The following is an 18,874-nucleotide window of genomic DNA, read 5'->3' on the forward strand; positions in this document are numbered from 1 at the left end:
CATTACATCAAGAGGTCTGTACCACTTGATAAGGTCACTCAGTGCTGGGTTAAGGTCGCAACAATATTAATTATAGCTCTTTATTGTCAAATGGTCTTATGGCAGCAGACATCCTCAAACTTTATTTAATAAAGGTGCAATATGCAGAAATTGACATTTCCTGGATGCTAAAATTCTAATAGTTTACCTAATTTCAGTGTATGTGACAAAACAATAAATGTATGAAATAGAAAATCATTGTACCATCCAAGCCTCTGTGAAATATCGTTTCAATAATCAAAAATATTATATTTTCAGCTGTGTGAAGCTGTTGTGTAAAACCGTAAGTAAAAGGTACAAAAATCTAACTTAAGAACAGCAAGCATAGAAATAGAGCACATAGAACAGATCTAGCTACCACTTTTTAGACTTTCGATGAGAATGACAGATCTATAACATGCATTTCTATGAACATTTGGTCGAGTTGCCCAAAAAGTTACATATTGCAGCTTTAAAAGTGCAATATGCAGAAATCGCTCCGCCATTTCCTGGTTGCTAAAATTCGAATAGTTTGCCTAATATCAGTTTATGTGACAAAACAAGCAATGTAGAGAATCATTGTACCTTCTAAACCACTGTGAAATATATTTTTTAATAAACCAAACTATTTTCAGCTGTTTGAAGAAGATGTACAAAATTAAATGTAAAAGACGCAAAAACAAAACTTAAGAATGGGAAGCATAGAAATAGCACATATAGAAAAGATCTACCGCTTCTTAGACTTCCTTTCAATGAGAATAACAGATCTATAACTGACCTCTCTATGTGAGTTTGGTCGGGTTGCTTATAAAGTTGAAGCTTTTACATAAACATAGACCACTTAAACTGATACAACACTATCACTCATGGCTGGTCAAAAATAACTGAAAACCACGCCCCCACTAAACCACGCCTCCAATATAATGAGGCCCTTCCGTTACAATATTTAAATCGTGTCATAAGACGGCACAGGTGGATTCATCATTGTACCTTATGGTGGATACAAATATCTAAAGTACCTTTCTTCAATACATTGTCAATTTGTAGCTTTTTTGCTAAGAAAAGATACAGATCAGTACCATCAAGAATCATTCGTGCACCCTTGAGGGTATACAAAATACGTTTGTTCTCTGGGAACGAGAAATGTACCTTCACCGTACCCCTTTTTGTGTGTGATGATTGTACCTTTATATTAAAAATGTTCAGTACACAAATGTACCATTATACTAGATCATCCGCACATCCGAACAGTACCATGTGAGATCTATGTGTTCCTCTGAAAGTACATTGTGTATTTTTATATTTTTGTACCCCAGGGAACAATACTGTACCCTAACTGTACCCTTTTTTTCTGAGTGTATAGATGCCAGGACTGACCATTCATGACCATTCAAAATGACAGTTTTAACCATGTTTTGAGGCTATACCTTTACAATTGCATTGTTTACAAACAAAGGAGTAAATCAAGATTATATTTTGGGTTCTGATGGTGTTAGACAGTTGAACTCAGCTCATGAGGCATTTATAAGTTATATTCTTCAAGAATAAATGGCTATATATCTGTCACGACAGTGCTCGGCGGTCGTCGTCGCCGGCCTACTAGCTGCCATCGATCCCTTTTTGTTTCACTTTCGTTTGGTTAGGTCTAGGTAGGCACGCACCTGTTTTGGGTTAGTAATTAGTAAGGGGGGGTTATTTAGGTTAGCGTAGGATGTATGTGGTTGTACGTGATTGTGTTGCTTGTCCGGGTTTTGTGTGTTCGTCAGAACGTGTATTGAGTTTTCCCTTCTGCCAGTGGTTTCTTTATTTTGTGTACACCACCGCAGAATCTTTCAGGGCTGCGCCCCTATACCATATCGACTGCGTACAGTACTTCAAATAAAGAAGTGTGGTCACGAACTCTCTCTGTCTCCTGCGCCTGACTCTACCTCTCCTGTTGTTCCTCGAGCCAGCCCGTGACAGAAATCACGTACCCAACCTAAATGGAGTCAGCAGGAGCTTCAGCGCCAGCCATGTCCATGGAGGAAACCGTCGACCAACACTCCACCCTGCTCCACCGGCTGGGGAACGCCATGGATCAGGTGTTGGCGCGCCTGGAGAGCTGGGACCAACGCGCTCTCGGCCCCCTGAACGCGGCAGGCCAACAGCCTGCGCTCCCACCAGCACCCACAGCACCCAGTACCAGTGGGGTGAAACTCGCTCCCCCCAGGGAGTACGATGGAACGGCCGCTGGGTGTAAGGGCTTCTTGCTCCAGTTGGAGTTATACCTGGCGACCGTTCGTCCCTCTCCCTCGGGGGAGGAGAGCGTCAGCGTCCTCGTCTCCTGCCTCACGGGTAAGGCCCTGGAATGGGCAAACGCCGTGTGGGACAGTCCGGACTCAGCCAGGGACAACTACCCAGAGTTCACCCGCCGCTTTCGGGCAGTATTCGATCATCCCCTGGAGGGGAGAGCGGCGGGTGAGCGGCTGTTTCACCTGAGGCAGGAGACGAGGAGCGCGCAGGACTTCGCGCTCGAGTTCCGGACCCTGGCCGCGGGAGCAGGGTGGAATGAGAGGGCCCTTATAGATCACTACCGTTGTAGTTTGAGGGAGGACGTCCGGGAATTAGCCTGTCGGGACACAACCCACACACTGGACCAACTGGTGGATCTGTCCATCCGACTGGACAATCTGCTGGCCGCCCGCGGACGTCCGACCCGGGCCCTGCTCATTCCACCCTCCAGCCCTCCTGCTCCCACGCCTATGGAGATAGGGGGGGCATCAGCCAGGAAGACTGGAGGGGGAGGTCGCTCCTGCACCTCATGTGGTCGCAGAGGGCACACTGTGGACCGGTGCTGGGGAGACTCCCCTAGGAGTCCAGAAGGCAGGCAGAGCGCTCCTTTGACACCTCAGGTGAGTCAGCACCAGCCTCACCCAGACCCCCCTGTCCGTCACATGTAAGTGTCAGTGTCCTTTCCTTGTTTCTCCCCTCACTCCCGGTTTAAGGCGCTAGTCGATTCAGGCGCAGCAGGGAGTTTTATGGACCGTGGGGTCGCGGCTAAGTTAGGGATTCCCCTGGTCTTTTCCTCATCGATTCCCCAGCATTTCCAGTGGTTCTAGGGATTCCCTGGCTAGCCACTCACAACCCTAAGATTTCGTGGGGACAGAGGGCTCTTAAGGGGTGGTCAAATGAGTGCTCGGGCAGGTGCATAGGAGTTTCCATCGGTGCGACTACGGTGGAGAGTCCAGACCAAGTATCCACCGTGCACATTCCCTCAGAGTATGCCGATTTGGCTATCGCCTTCAGTAAAACGAAGGCGACCCAATTACCACCTCATCGACGAGGAGACTGTGCGATAAACCTCCAGGTGGGCGCTGCCCTTCCTCGTAGTCACGTTTATCCCCTGTCTCAGGAGGAAACAGCGGCTATGGAGACATACGTCACTGAGTCCTTGAGGCAGGGATACATTCGGCCATCTCACTCACCCGTCTCCTCGAGCTTCTTTTTCGTGAAGAAGAAGGAGGGAGGTCTGCGCCCGTGCATTGACTATAGAGGTCTAAATGCCATCACAGTGGGTTTCAGTTACCCACTATCTCTCATCGCCTCGGCGATGGAGTCATTTCACGGGGCGCGCTTCTTCATGAAATTGGATCTCAGGAGCGCATATAATCTGGTGCGTATCCGAGGAGGGGACGAGTGGAAAACGGCATTTAGTACCACATCTGGCCATTATGAGTACCTCGTCATGCCGTATGGGTTAAAGAATGCTCCCGCAGTCTTTCAATCCTTTGTGGACGAGATTCTCCGGGACCTGCTCGGTCAGGGTGTAGTGGTGTACATCGATGACATTCTGGTCTACTCCACTACACGCGCCGAGCATGTGTCTCTGGTGCGTAAAGTGCTTGGGCGACTGGTGGAGCATGACCTATACGTCAAGGCTGAGAAATGTGAGTTTTCCAAACCAGCCGTCTCTTTCTTGGGGTATCGCATTTCCTCATCAGGGGTAGTGATGGAATGTGACCGCGTTTCAGCCGTGCGTAATTGGCCGACTCCCACCACGGTGAAGGAGGTGCAGCGGTTTTTGGGATTTGCCAATTACTACCGGAGGTTTATCCGGGGCTTTGGGCAGGTGGCGGCTCCCATTACCTCACTGTTGAAGGGGGGCCCGGTGCGGTTGCAGTGGTCCGCGGAGGCGGACAGGGCCTTTAGTCGTCTGAAGGTTTTGTTCGCTGGCGCACCCGGACCCCTCTTTGCCCTTCATAGTGGAGGTGGACGCGTCCGAGGCTGGGGTAGGAGCCGTGCTGTCCCAGCGCTCGGGCGCCCCCCCAAAGCTCCGCCCCTGCGCCTTCTTCTCTAGGAAGTTGAGTCCGGCGGAGCGTAACTATGATGTGGGGGACAGGGAGCTGTTGGCTGTGGTCAGAGCCCTGAAGGTGTGGAGACATTGGCTTGAGGGGGCACGTCACCCTTTTCTCATCTGGACTGACCATCGCAATCTGGAGTACATCCGGGCGGCGAGGAGACTGAACCCGCGTCAAGCCAGGTGGGCGATGTTCTTTACGAGATTTCGGTTTAACATCTCGTATATCCCAGGTTCCCGGAACACTAAGGCCGACGCACTGTCTCGTCTCCATGACGCCGAGGAACGGTCCACCGATCCCACGCCCATACTTCCAGCCTCCTGCCTGGTGGCACCGGTGGTCTGGGAGGTGGACGCGGACATCGAGCGGGCGTTACGGACGGAGCCTACTCCTCCGCAGTGTCCAGTGGGTCGTAAGTACGTTCCGCTCGATGTTCGCGATCGGCTGATTCGGTGGGCTCACACGCTTCCCTCCTCGGGTCACCCAGGGGTTGAGCGGACGGTGCGTGGTCTTAGTGGGAGATACTGGTGGCCCACCTTGGTGAGGGACGTGAGGCACTATGTCTCCTCCTGTTCGGTGTGCGCTCAGAGTAAGGCTCCCAGGCACCTGCCTAGAGGGAAATTACAACCCCTCCCGGTTCCACAACGACCATGGTCCCACCTGGCGGTGGATTTCTTGACCGATCTCCCGCAGTCTCAGGGCAACACTACGATCCTGGTCGTTGTGGACCGGTTTTCTAAGTCCTGCCGTCTGCTTCCGTTACCCGGTCTTCCTACGGCCCTACAGACCGCGGAAGCCTTATTCACCCACGTCTTCCGGCACTACGGGGTGCCCGAGGATATCGTCTCAGATCGAGGCCCCCAGTTCACGTCCCGAGTGTGGCGGGCGTTTATGGAGCGACTGGGGGTTTCGGTCAGTCTGACCTCGGGGTTTCACCCCGAAAGTAATGGGCAGGTGGAAAGGGTAAACCAGGAGGTGGGCAGGTTCCTGCGGTCCTACTGCCAGGACCGGCCAGGGGAGTGGGCAAGGTTCGTGCCATGGGCCGAAATGGCTCAGAACTCTTTGCGCCACTCCTCCACCAACATATCACGACCCTGCCTCACACAGGAAGCGGCGCAGGTCCTAATCCAGGCACTTGTCATCTCCCGTCTGGATTACTGCAACTCGCTGTTGGCTGGGCTCCCGGCCTGTGCCATTAAACCCCTACAACTCATCCAGAACGCCGCAGCCCGTCTGGTGTTCAACCTTCCCAAGTTCTCTCACGTCACCCCGCTCCTCCGCTCTCTCCACTGGCTTCCAGTTGAAGCTCGCATCCGCTACAAGACCATGGTGATTGCCTACGGAGCTGTGAAGGGAACGGCACCTCCATACCTTCAGGCTCTGATCAGGCCCTACACCCAAATAAGGGCACTGCGTTCATCCACCACTGGCCTGCTGGCCCCCCTACCTCTGAGGAAGCACAGTTCCCGCTCAGCCCAGTCAAAACTGTTCGCTGCTCTGGCACCCCAATGGTGGAACAAGCTCCCTCACGACGCCAGGACAGCGGAGTCAATCACCACCTTCCGGAGACACCTGAAACCCCACCTCTTTAAGGAATACCTAGGATAGGATAAAGTAATCCTTCTAACCCCCCCCTTAAAAGATTTAGATGCACTATTGTAAAGTGGTTGTTCCACTGGATATCATAAGGTGAATGCACCATTTTGTAAGTCGCTCTGGATAAGAGCGTCTGCTAAATGACTTAAATGTAATGTAATGTAATATCACCATTCCAATGTGTGTTGGGTTATCAGCCGGTCCTGGGGCCATGGCATCAGAGCCAGACGGAGGCCCCTGCGGTGGAGGAATGGGTTCAGCGCTCAAGGGAGACCTGGAACGCTGTGCAGGAATCCCTGGAACGAACCAGGGTACGACAAAAAGCGAGCGCTGACCGGCACCGCAGCGAGGCCCCCGTGTTCACCCCAGGGGAGAGAGTCTGGCTCTCGACCCGGAACCTGCCCCTCCGCCTGCCCTGCCGGAAGCTGGGTCCGCGGTTTGTGGGGCCATTTAAAGTCCTGAGGAGAATAAACGAGGTGTGTTACAGATTACAACTTCATTCTTATTATCGCATTAACCCCTCGTTTCATGTGTCTCTCCTCAGGCCGGTGGTAGCTGGTCCGCTGCAGGAAAATGAGGTACGGGAGGTCCCTCCACCCCCCCCCTGGACATCGGGGGGCCCCCGGCGTACACAGTCCGGTCCATCTTGGACTCCAGACGCCGGGCGAGGGGCCTGCAGTACCTCGTGGACTGGGAGGGGTATGGCCCGGAGGAGAGGTGCTGGGTACCGGTGGAGGACATACTGGACCCAGCGCTCATCCGGGAGTTCCACAGCCTCCATCCGGATCGCCCTGCGCCTCGTCCTCCGGGGCGTCCTCGAGGCCGGCGTCGGCGCGCTGCGGGAGCCGCGCGTCAGGGGGGGAGTACTGTCACGACAGTGACGGATGGTGGCGCCCCTCCTCGGCCGGGCGGAGCTCGGCGGTCGTCGTCGCCGGCCTACTAGCTGCCATCGATCCCTTTTTGTTTCACTTTCGTTTGGTTAGGTCTAGGTAGGCACGCACCTGTTTTGGGTTAGTAATTAGTAAGGGGGGGTTATTTAGGTTAGCGTAGGATGTATGTGGTTGTACGTGATTGTGTTGCTTGTCCGGGTTTTGTGTGTTCGTCAGAACGTGTATTGAGTTTTCCCTTCTGCCAGTGGTTTCTTTATTTTGTGTACACCACCGCAGAATCTTTCAGGGCTGCGCCCCTATACCGTATTGACCGCGTACAGTACTTCAAATAAAGAAGTGTGGTCACGAACTCTCTCTGTCTCCTGCGCCTGACTCTACCTGTCCTGTTGTTCCTCGAGCCAGCCCGTGACAATATCATGAATTTAAAAGTAAAACAATTGATGTAGCAATTGCAGATTGCCCCTTTAACAGATCACAATCATTCCTGTATTAAGTAACCACTCTCTCCCCTTTATACATAAGGAACTTGGCCAAAGGGTGTATGCTTTCCCTCTTTGTATGCATTACACAGTCACACTCGCTCAAAAATGACCAAGCCTGTACACCATGAAAAAGTGGGAGTTTTCTGGCCATGCCATCATAGTTAAGTTTTAATATTATGCCAGTCAACATGAGTCAGTTCACCCTCTAGTGGGTTATATCATTAAATGTCAGTGTACCTGCTAACTTGAAACCCTCCACCACCCACACCCACCTATCTAAGCATCATATGGAACCAGAACCTCCTCTGTCAGTCTACCCCCCTCTGCCTCCACCTCACCATATCCAAACATGACAGAGGAAAATAACACAACTGTATGAAAACAAAGTTTGGCATCTGTGGACTCATGTCAGTGGCCAATAATTCACAGAAAGAGTACAATAAAGATTGTTTATCACACACAAGAAGGCTGGAACATGCTGATCTCTTCTCTGTTTATGTTCCATGTTCCAATTCCAAAATACATAGGCATGCAAAAGAACAGATGAAGGTTATAGCATCAAAAGGTGGGACCAACTCCATATTAATGCCCATGATTTTGGAATGAGAAGTTCAACAAGCAGGTGTCCACATACTTTAAGTCATATAGTGTATGACAGCAATCCATGCTTTGGTTTTGTTTACCCGGCCACTGTTTAAATGCTAACATTTTAGCATTTGTCGCACAAATCCAATGCAAGTTAATGGTACCTATAGCATTTTCACTCTTTATGTCCAAATCATCTATAAAACGTAATTGAACTACACAATCCATTTAAGATACTTTATGATAATTTAGACATGAAGAGCAGAGTACGGATTGCTGTCATGCCTTGTCCATAGACTGCTTACAGGGTAGGGAAACCATATGTCATTTTGTAATTTGGTTAAGCAACAAGACAAAATGTGGCAATATAGGGCTAGGTATCACATTGGAATAATTCATTTTTAATAGCTAATTAGAGTAGAACAAACTACATTAGATGCCTCCTCATCCTGCTTTAACAGTAAGCATAGTATTTAAGAGCGTGCATGGCAGTTTTATTACTCAAAACTATAATGGCTGAGGAAAAAATTCCTAGACTGTAAATCATAGAGGAACAAATAAATAGGCTAAAACATACCAAATACAGTGTTTAATTTCCAACGCCAGCCAGTGGCCATAAATATGGCACAGTTTTACTTGAAATAGATACTGTTCAAATTATAGTGTTGGCATCCATGACAGTAGGGGATAATGGTACACAAGAGCAATGTGGATACACTGTATTTACACACGTTTTTCACAATGCAATTTCCTTCTTTGATCTGTCTTGTCAAGTCTGAGGTCCTATGCAATGCATCTGAGATACCAGGCAGATGAAGATCATCTCTCTCCTCTGGCAACATCTCAACAGATAAAGTGTTACTCCTCCTACCACTTACAGTTGAAGTCGAAAGTTTACATACACTTAGGTTGGAGTCATTAAAACTTGTTTTTCAACCACACCAGAAATGTCTTGTAAACAAACTATAGATTTGGCAAGTCTGTTAGGACATCTACTTTGTACAGGACACAAGTAATTTTTCCAACAATTGTTTACAGACAGATTATTTCACTTATAATTCACTGTATCACAATTCCAGTAGGTCAGAAGTTTACATACACTAAGTTGACTTTGTCTTTAAACAGCTTGGAAAATTCCAGAAAATTATGTCATGGCTTTAGAAGCTTCTAATAGGCTAATTGACATCATGGGAAAATCAAAAGAAATCAGCCAAGACCTCAGAAAAAAAATTGTAGACCTCCACAAGTCTGGTTCATCCTTGGGAGCAATTTCCAAACGCCTGAAGGTACCACGTTGATCTGTACAAACAATAGTACGCAAGTATAAACACCATGGGACCACGCAGCCATCATACCGCTCAGGAAGGAGACGTGTTCTGTCTGCTAGAGATGAACGTACTTTGGTGCGATAAGTGCGAATCAATCCCAGAACAACAGCAAAGGACCTTGTGAAGATGCTGCAGGAAACAGGTACAAAAGTATCTATATCTACTGTAAAACGAGTCCTATATCAACATAACCTGAAAGGCCGCACAGCAAGGAAGAAGCCGCTGCTCCAAAACCACCATAAAAAAAGCCAGACTACGGTTTGCAACTGCTCATGGGGACAAAGATCGTACTTTTTGGAGAAATGTCCTCTGGTCTGATGAAACAAAAATAGAACTGTTTGGCCATAATGACAATTGTTATGTTTGGAGGAAAAAGGGGGAGGCTTGCAAGCCGAAGAACACCATCCCAACCTTGAAGGACGGGGGTGGCAGCATCATGTTGTGGGGGTGCTGCAGGAGGGACTAGTACACTTCACAAAATAGATGGCTTTTTTTTCACCTTTATTTAACCAGGTAGGCAAGTTGAGAACAAGTTCTCATTTACAACTGCGACCTGTCCAAGATAAAGCAAAGCAGTGTGACACAGACAACAACACAGAGTTACACATGGAGTAAACAAACAAGCCAATAACACAATAAACAAGTCAATGATACAGTAGAAAAAATAAAGTTTATATACAGTGTGTGCAAAAGGCATGAGGAGGTAGGCAATAAATAGGCTATAGGAGCAAATAATAACAATTTAGCAGATTAACACTGGAGTGATAAATGAGCATATGAAGATGTGCATGAGGAATGAAAATGATGTGGATATATTGAAGCAACATCTCAAGACATCAGCCAGGAAGTTAAAGCTTGGTTGCAAATGGGTCTTCCAAATGGACAATGACCCCAAGCATAATTCCAAAGTTGTGGCAAAATGGCTTAAGGACAACGAAGTCAAGGTATTGGAGTGGCCATCACAAAGCCCTGACCTCCTATAGAACATTTGTGGGCAGAACTGAAAAAGCGTGTGCGAGCAAGGAGGCCTACAAACCTGACTCAGTGGGAAGCTTGTGGAAGGCTACCCGAAACTTTTGACCCAAGTTTAACATTTTAAAGGCAATGCTACCGAATACTAATTGAGTGCATGTAAACTTCTGACTCACTGGGAATGCGATGAAAGAAATAAAAGCTTAAATAAATCATTCTCTCTACTATTGCTCAGACATTTCACATTCTTAAAATAAAGTGGTGATCCTAACTGACCTAAGACAGGAATTGTGAAAAACGGAGTTTAAATGTATTTGGCTAAGGTGTATGTAAACTTCCGACTTCAACTGTAGATGTGATACATAACAGTGGATAGGTGTGCCGGTATGTATAATGATTAGGATTAAAACAGACAGGAAATCGTGATAAATGTGGCGGTGTCCTCCTTGGTGTCAGTGGGAACGTCCATTAAGACCTGTTATATTTTGCTGCTTGTGCTTTTCTACACCACTAGATGGTGGTGGTGATGATGTTGTTGCCTCCATGAGAGAAACCAGGGTGTGTGGCCCCTTCTCAGGCCCATCGTGTAGAACTGTAGCTCACAGCTCTGAGAGGATTTTTAGACTTATTCCAGTCTGAGCGGATGTTAGACGTATTCCAGTCTGAGAGGATGTTAGACGTGTATTCCAGTCTGAGAGGATGTTAGACGTGTATTCCAGTCTGAACGGATGTTAGACGTATTCCAGTCTGAACGGATGTTAGACGTGTATTCCAGTCTGAGAGGATGTTAGACGTGTATTCCAGTCTGAGGGGATGTTAGACGTGTATTCCAGTCTGAGCGGATGTTAGACGTGTATTCCAGTCTGAGCGGATGTTAGACGTGTATTCCAGTCTGAGCGGATGTTAGATGTGTATTCCAGTCTGAGCGGATGTTAGACGTGTATTCCAGTCTGAGCGGATGTTAGACGTGTATTCCAGTCTGAGGGGATGTTAGACGTGTATTCCAGTCTGAGAGGATGTTAGACGTGTATTCCAGTCTGAACGGATGTTAGACGTGTATTCCAGTCTGAACGGATGTTAGACGTGTATTCCAGTCTGAGCGGATGTTAGACGTGTATTCCAGTCTGAGCGGATGTTAGACGTGTATTCCAGTCTGAGCGGATGTTAGACGTGTATTCCAGTCTGAGAGGATGTTAGACGTGTATTCCAGTCTGAGCGGATGTTAGACGTATTCCAGTCTGAACGGATGTTAGACGTGTATTCCAGTCTGAGGGGATGTTAGACGTGTATTCCAGTCTGAGGGGATGTTAGACGTGTATTCCAGTCTGAGGGGATGTTAGACGTGTATTCCAGTCTGAGGGGATGTTAGACGTGTATTCCAGTCTGAGAGGATGTTAGACGTGTATTCCAGTCTGAGAGGATGTTAGACGTGTATTGCAGTCTGAGCGGATGTTAGACGTATTCCAGTCTGAACGGATGTTAGACGTGTATTCCAGTCTGAGGGGATGTTAGACGTGTTTTCCAGTCTGAGAGGATGTTAGACGTGTATTCCAGTGTGAGGGGATGTTAGACGTGTATTCCAGTCTGAGGGGATGTTAGACGTGTATTCCAGTCTGAGGGGATGTTAGACGTGTATTCCAGTCTGAGCGGATGTTAGACGTGTATTCCAGTCTGAGAGGATGTTAGACGTGTATTCCAGTCTGAGCGGATGTTAGACGTGTATTCCAGTCTGAGGGGATGTTAGACGTGTATTCCAGTCTGAGCGGATGTTAGACGTGTATTCCAGTCTGAGCGGATGTTAGACGTGTATTCCAGTCTGAGCGGATGTTAGACGTGTATTCCAGTCTGAGCGGATGTTAGACGTGTATTCCAGTCTGAGCGGATGTTAGACGTGTATTCCAGTCTGAGCGGATGTTAGACGTGTATTCCAGTCTGAGCGGATGTTAGATGTGTATTCCAGTCTGAGCGGATGTTAGACGTGTATTCCAGTCTGAGCGGATGTTAGACGTGTATTCCAGTCTGAGCGGATGTTAGATGTGTATTCCAGTCTGAGCGGATGTTAGACGTGTATTCCAGTCTGAGGGGACTCGGTACTGCAAAGGTTAACGTCGGACTCCTGGCCCAGTCACAATTTTGGCAGGAAGAATAGTCCATCATCTGATGAGTGTGTTTGTACAATAATATCAGGATTTCTGGTCTGTGTTGCTCAGTCCATCTAGTCAACAATAGCCACGTTGGGTAAACAATTCAATCTAATAGAGTTTTACAGTGACCACAAAACAGTGTAATGCAGCTCTGCTGGTAAACACAATATTTAGATGAATGATTAAAACAACTTTAGAGATAATTAACCCCAATAGCTTTGAGGAATATGACTGTTAGATGAGTAAGATGTTTTTATTGTCATATACACCGGATAGGTGCAGTTAAGTGTTGTTTTACCATACTATACTATACTTGTGTGTGTGTGTGTGTGTGTGTGTGTGTGTGTGTGTGTGTGTGTGTGTGTGTGTGTGTGTGTGTGTGTGTGTGTGTGTGTGTGTGTGTGTGTGTGTGTGTGTGTGTGTGTGTGTGTGTAACTGAAAGCCTGATGAGAGAGTTAGAATCCGAAACACATCCCCAGTGGCCAGCTGTCCATGTGTCATCCACCTTGGAACAATAGCTGGAACCTCAGGGCCTTTACATCTCTCTCTCTCTCTCTCTCTCTCTCTCTCTCTCTCTCTCTCTCTCTCTCTCTCTCTCTCTCTCTCTCTCTCTCTCTCTCTCTCTCTCTCTCTCTCTCTCTCTCTTTCTCTCTCTCTCGCTCTCTCTCAATATGATTGAATTCAATAAATCTCTCTCAAATTCAAAGTGAATTGTTTTATTGGTATGAGAAACATTGCCAAAGCATCAATGCATATAATATACCTTGTAATCAAATAATAAAATAAATAACAATAATACAACTAAATAGTAATAATAACAAAATAATAGAAATAACAAACAGTAGAATGATAACAGTTTTACAACTAAAATGATTGCTACCACCACTGTTATTTACACTAATACAGCTAACCCTACTATTACCATATCATATTACTCTCTCTCTCGCTCTCTTTCTCTCTCTATTGGCACAGGAAACAAATGTTTACATTTCTAAAGCAAGTGAAATAAACAATCAACAAAGGTGAGGAGAAAGAAAACCTAACATAACAACAAAAAAATTACAAAATGTACAGTAAACATTGCACTCATAAAGGTTTCAAAAGGATAAACACGTTTCAAATGTTCTATTATCAGCTATCTACAGTGTTTCTAACAATGTGCAAATAGTTGCAGTAGGAATAGTAGGGGAATATAAGTAAACAGATAAATATAGGTTGTATTTACAATGTTGTTTGTGCTCCACTGGTTGCCCTGTTTTCATGGCAACGGGTCACAAATCTTGCTGCTGTGATTGCACATTGTGGTATTTTGGCTAACATACAGTTGAAGTCGGAAGTTTACATACACCTTAGCCAAATACATTTAATCCTAGTAAAAATTCCCTATTTTAGGTCCGTTAGGATCACCACTTTATTTTAAGAAAGTGAAATGTCAGAATAATAGTAGAGAGAATGATTTATTTCAGCTTTTATTTATTTCATCACATTCCCAGTGGGTCAGAAGTGTACATGCACTCAATTAGTATTTGGTAGCATTGCCTTTAAATTGTTTAACTTGGGTCAAATGTTTCGGGCAGCCTTCCACAAGCTTCCCACAATAAGTTGGGTGAATTTTGGCCCAATCTTCCTGGCAGAGCTGGTGTAACTGAGTCAGGTTTGTTGGCCTCCTTGCTCGCACACGCTTTTTCAGTTCTGCCCACAAATGTTCTATAGGAGTGAGATCAGGGCTTTGTGATGGCCACTCCAATACCTTGACTTTGTTGTCCTTAAGCCATTTTGCCACAACTTTGGAAGTATGCTTGGGGTCATTGTCCATTTGGAAGACCCATTTGCGACCAAGCTTTAACTTCCTGACTGATGTCTTGAGATGTTGCTTCAATATATCCACATAATATTCATTCCTCATGAAGCCATCTATTTTGTGAAGTGTACCAGTCCCTCCTGCAGCAAAGCACCCCCACAACATGATGCTGCCACCCCCGTGCTTCACGGTTGGGATGGTGTTCTTCGGCTTGCAAGCATCCCCCTTTTTCCTCCAAACATAACGATGGTCATTATGGCCAAACAGTTCCATTTTTGTTTCATCAGACCAGAGGACATTTCTCCAAAAAGTACAATCTTTGTCCCCATGTGCAGTTGCAAACTGTAGTCTGGCTTTTTTATATTGGTTTTGGAGCAGTGGCTTCTTCCTTGCTGAGTGGCCTTTCAGGTTATGTCGCTATAGGACTCGTTTTACTGTGGATATAGATACTTTTGTACCTGTTTCCTGCAGCATCTTCACAAGGTCCTTTGCTGTTGTTCTGGGATTGATTTACACTTTTCACACCAAAGTACATTAATCTCTAGGAGACAGAATACGTCTCCTTCCTGAGCGGTATGATGGCTGCGGGGTCCCATGGTGTTTATACTTGCGTACTATTGTGTGTACAGATGAATGTGGTACCTTCAGGCGTTTGGAAATTGCTCCCAAGGATGAACCAGACTGAAAACCAGGTTGAATAGCAAGTTTTAATGACTCCAACCTAAGTGTATGTAAACTTCTGACTTCAACTGTATATGGTTTATCCATGTTTGATTTGTTTTCAAATTCTTTGTGGGTCTGTGTGATCTGTGGGAAATATGTGTCTCTAATTTGGTCATATCTTTGGTAGTAGGTTAGGAAGTGCAGTTCAGCTTCCACCTCATTTTGTGGGCAGTGGACACATAGCCTTTCTTCTCTCATGAGCCAGGTCTGCCTATACTGTAGCAAGGCTATCTATGCTCACTGAGTCTGTTTATAGTCAAGGATATTCTACTGTGTATTCTCTGTTTAGGGACAGATAGCATTCCAGTTTGCTCAGTTTTTTTGGTTGATTCTTTCCAGTGTGTCAAACAGTTATCTTTTTGTTTTCTCATAATTTGGTTGGATCTAATTGTGTTGCTTTCCTGGAGCCCTGTGGGGTCTGTTTGTGTTTGTGAACAAAGCCCAAGAACCAGCTGGCTGAGGGGAATCTTCTCTAGGTTAATCTCTCTGTAGGTGAGGGCTCTGAGGGGAATCTTCTCTAGGTTAATCTCTCTGTAGGTGAGGGCTCTGAGGGGAATCTTCTCTAGGTTCATCTCTCTGTAGGTGAGGGCTCTGAGGGGAATCTTCTCTAGGTTCATCTCTCTGTAGGTGAGGGCTCTGAGGGGAATCTTCTCTAGGTTCATCTCTCTGTAGGTGAGGGCTCTGAGGGGAATCTTCTCTAGGTTAATCTCTCTGTAGGTGAGGGCTCTGAGGGGAATCTTCTCTAGGTTAATCTCTCTGTAGGCGAGGGCTCTGAGGGGAATCTTCTCTAGGTTAATCTCTCTGTAGGTGAGGGCTTTGTGGTGGAATGTGTGGGCATCGCTTCCTTTTAAGTGGTTGTAGAATTTAACAACTATTTTCTGGATTTTGATAACGGGTCTACTCCTAATTCTGCAAACATTGTTTGGGGTTATGCGTTGTATATGAAGGATATTTTAGCAGAATTCTGCAATGCGTGTCTCAATTGGGTGTTTATCCCCTTTTGTGAATTATTGGTTGGTGAGTGGACCCCAGACCCACAACCATAGAGAGCAATCGGTTCAATAACTGATTTATCCTAATTGGGATGTTGAGTTTTATGTTCCTTTTGGTGACATAGAAAGCCCTTATTGCCTTGTCTCTTAGATAGTTTTTTACGTTTTTACATTGTTTTGTCATTTAGCAGACACTCTTATCCAGAGCGACTTACAGTGAGTGCATACATTTCATTTCATGCATTTTTTTTTTTTTTTTTTGTACTGGCCCCCCGTGGGAATCAAACCCACAACCCTGGCGTTGCACACACCATGCTGGCGTTGCAAACACCATGCTCTACCAACTGAGCCACAGGGTTGTTCACAGCTTTGTGGAAGTTACCTGTGGTCTCTTTCTCCCTCTCTCTCTCTCTTTCTCTCTCTGCCAGGAGAAATAGCCTGTCAGACCAAACAGTCTCTGCTTAAGGAATCCTTCACAATTTGTCCTACTCTCCATCCAATCAAATAATCTATGCCAGGGCGTTTTCAACAGTTGGGTCATCCACTGGTCTTCCCCTGGCTATGTGACTTTTGGAGAGCAACATTAGGTTTTGAGTTTTAATACTTCATACCACTATTTGGGGTTTTGATAGGGTTTCTCTGAATATGTTTATTATCATAATTATAGTTCAATAGATTTGAACAATGCATCCTAATATCACCTGTATGTAGATCCGCCTTGCCATCTCTTTCAAATCTTTGCTCCTTAGTGGAACACATCATTATCTACAGCCAATCATTGTCCCTGTGATTCTATCAAAAACATCTTGATACAGGAGATGCCACCTCCACCAAACCAAAACAACTGACATTCTACCACCACAGTTCAATGTGTATCAAGTCTTTAATCTGATTACTGGGCAAGAGGTGTCTTTACCTATCACCTGAAAGGGTTAAGTTAAACATTTTCTCAAGCATATCAGTATTGTCCTGTGCTCCACAGATACTTGGAGGTCTTATTGTGTTTGCAATAAACCAATAGCTGACTAATTTGCCTGAAATGATTTGGAGATAGACCTGGAAGGATAAGGTACGGCTTTGATTTGGTTGAATCCCGATCCGTCATGTAGTCTGTGCTGAGTTCAACCTCAGTCATGATTGATGCATGGTCACATGCATCACACATGACTTATCCTATAGAGAATGCTTTGGAGAAGGCAGGGAGCAAAGGCCAGGCGAGACTATCTATTTATCCCAGTCTCCTGTTTGTCTCTTGGTCATTGAGGACATGAGAGAAGGTATTTGGGAAGAATTTGTTCTATATCTTTTATGGACTTTAAGTACTTTTAGAAACCAGTCTTGCCCCTGTACAAAACAAATGGGGCAATTAGGTCAGAGATCAATCGAAATTCTCAGATAAATTACATTCTTTTATCAAGATTAGTGTCTCTGTACAGAATGTTTATATTATTTTGTGTATTTAATGTTTTCAAAAAAGCTCTCTTTCCTCATCTCTTTCCCTGCCATGATAAGTTACTGGGATGTTCCCAGGAACCCAAATAATAAGGGGTTACAGAGTATTGACTAATCAAAACTGTGCCATGTGGGCACGCCCATTTGGGCACAATAAAACCCCTCCATCAGTCCCCCTTCACAACACAGCGTAGATCCCAGATCTCAGCAGGCTCTGGGTTATAAAGTCATGTCTCCTGGACATTGTTTAGCCCTGCCCTTGTTTCTATTATACAGCACAGAGGCATTTCCTTGAATTCTGTGCCAGGAGTGCTAATGCCTAAGTATTTGAATTAAGAGGGTTGCTTCCTGAGCTGGTTTACTCTGGCTATGTGAAAGGAGGGGGTCTGAGGTATGGAAGGAGATTTCAATCATGGAGCTTTCTTATTTTGCTTTTGTAAATATCTGGCTAGAAGGAAGTCAGGGAGTGGGAAGCTGTGTATTATGTCTAGAACACTTTCACAGTGAGAAATCAGTCCAGTACATAGATTTCAAACATGACGTCCACAGAGTCATTTTCTTGTCCAGTTCAGCCCGGCCTTCATTTCAGTGTCCACAGACGTCCGGTCCAGACATGATTCGGTACCGTCCGGACCGGCCTTGTTTTGGCCAAAACATAGACGTCTATATTTGGTTCAGATTTGGTCCGGACGGGCCTTGATTTGGTCCCCCAAAAAATGGCTATGATTGGTTCAGATTTGGTCCAAGTTTGGACAGCACAGTACAGTAGAGCACAGCATAGTACAGTACAGTTAAGTATAGTAAAGACAAGTAGAGTGTAGTTCAGTACAGTAGAGTACTGTACAGTAGCACAGTAGAGTAGGGTACAGTATAATGCTCTGTATTGTACTGTACTGTACCCCACTGTACTCTATTGTACTTTACTTGCCTAGCAAGTGTTCATTTTTAAATTTACATTTCGGTCATTTAGCAGATGCTGTTATCCAGAGCAAATGACAGTCAGTGCATTCAGCTAAGGTAGATAAACAACCACATCAAATCAAATCACATTTTATTTGTCACATTACAGTGAAATGCTTACTTACAAGCCCGTAACCAACAATGCAGTTTCAAGAAAAATAAGTGTTAAGTAAAAAATAGACAAGTAAAAAATAACAAATAACAAATAGTCAAAGAGCAGCAGTAAACTAACAGTAGTGAGGCTATATACAACGGTACAGCGTCAATGTGCGGGGGCACAGGTTAGTCGAGGTAATTAAGGTAATATGTACATGTAGGTAGAGTCACATGTATCACAGTCAAAGCAAGAAAAACGTGTCTGTAATTGTTACTGAGAATGTTATTATAGTTGAAGTGTTCTGTTGGTTTTTTCTGTTGTCAGAAAACTGTGAACATGATCACTACCAGTTTAAAGCTTTTGAAAAAGATAACATATGTGCATGTGACAGATGGGAGTAATCATAAATGTAACACACTGCAATCTTCAGTTGGCTCCATTTTCCATTTTTGGAATGACATGTTTTGAATGTGATATAATGTTTTCTTCCTTGAAAC

The sequence above is a fragment of the Salmo salar genome, chromosome ssa04 (assembly GCF_905237065.1).
Source record: "Salmo salar chromosome ssa04, Ssal_v3.1, whole genome shotgun sequence".
In the NCBI taxonomy this organism is placed as follows: domain Eukaryota; kingdom Metazoa; phylum Chordata; class Actinopteri; order Salmoniformes; family Salmonidae; genus Salmo; species Salmo salar.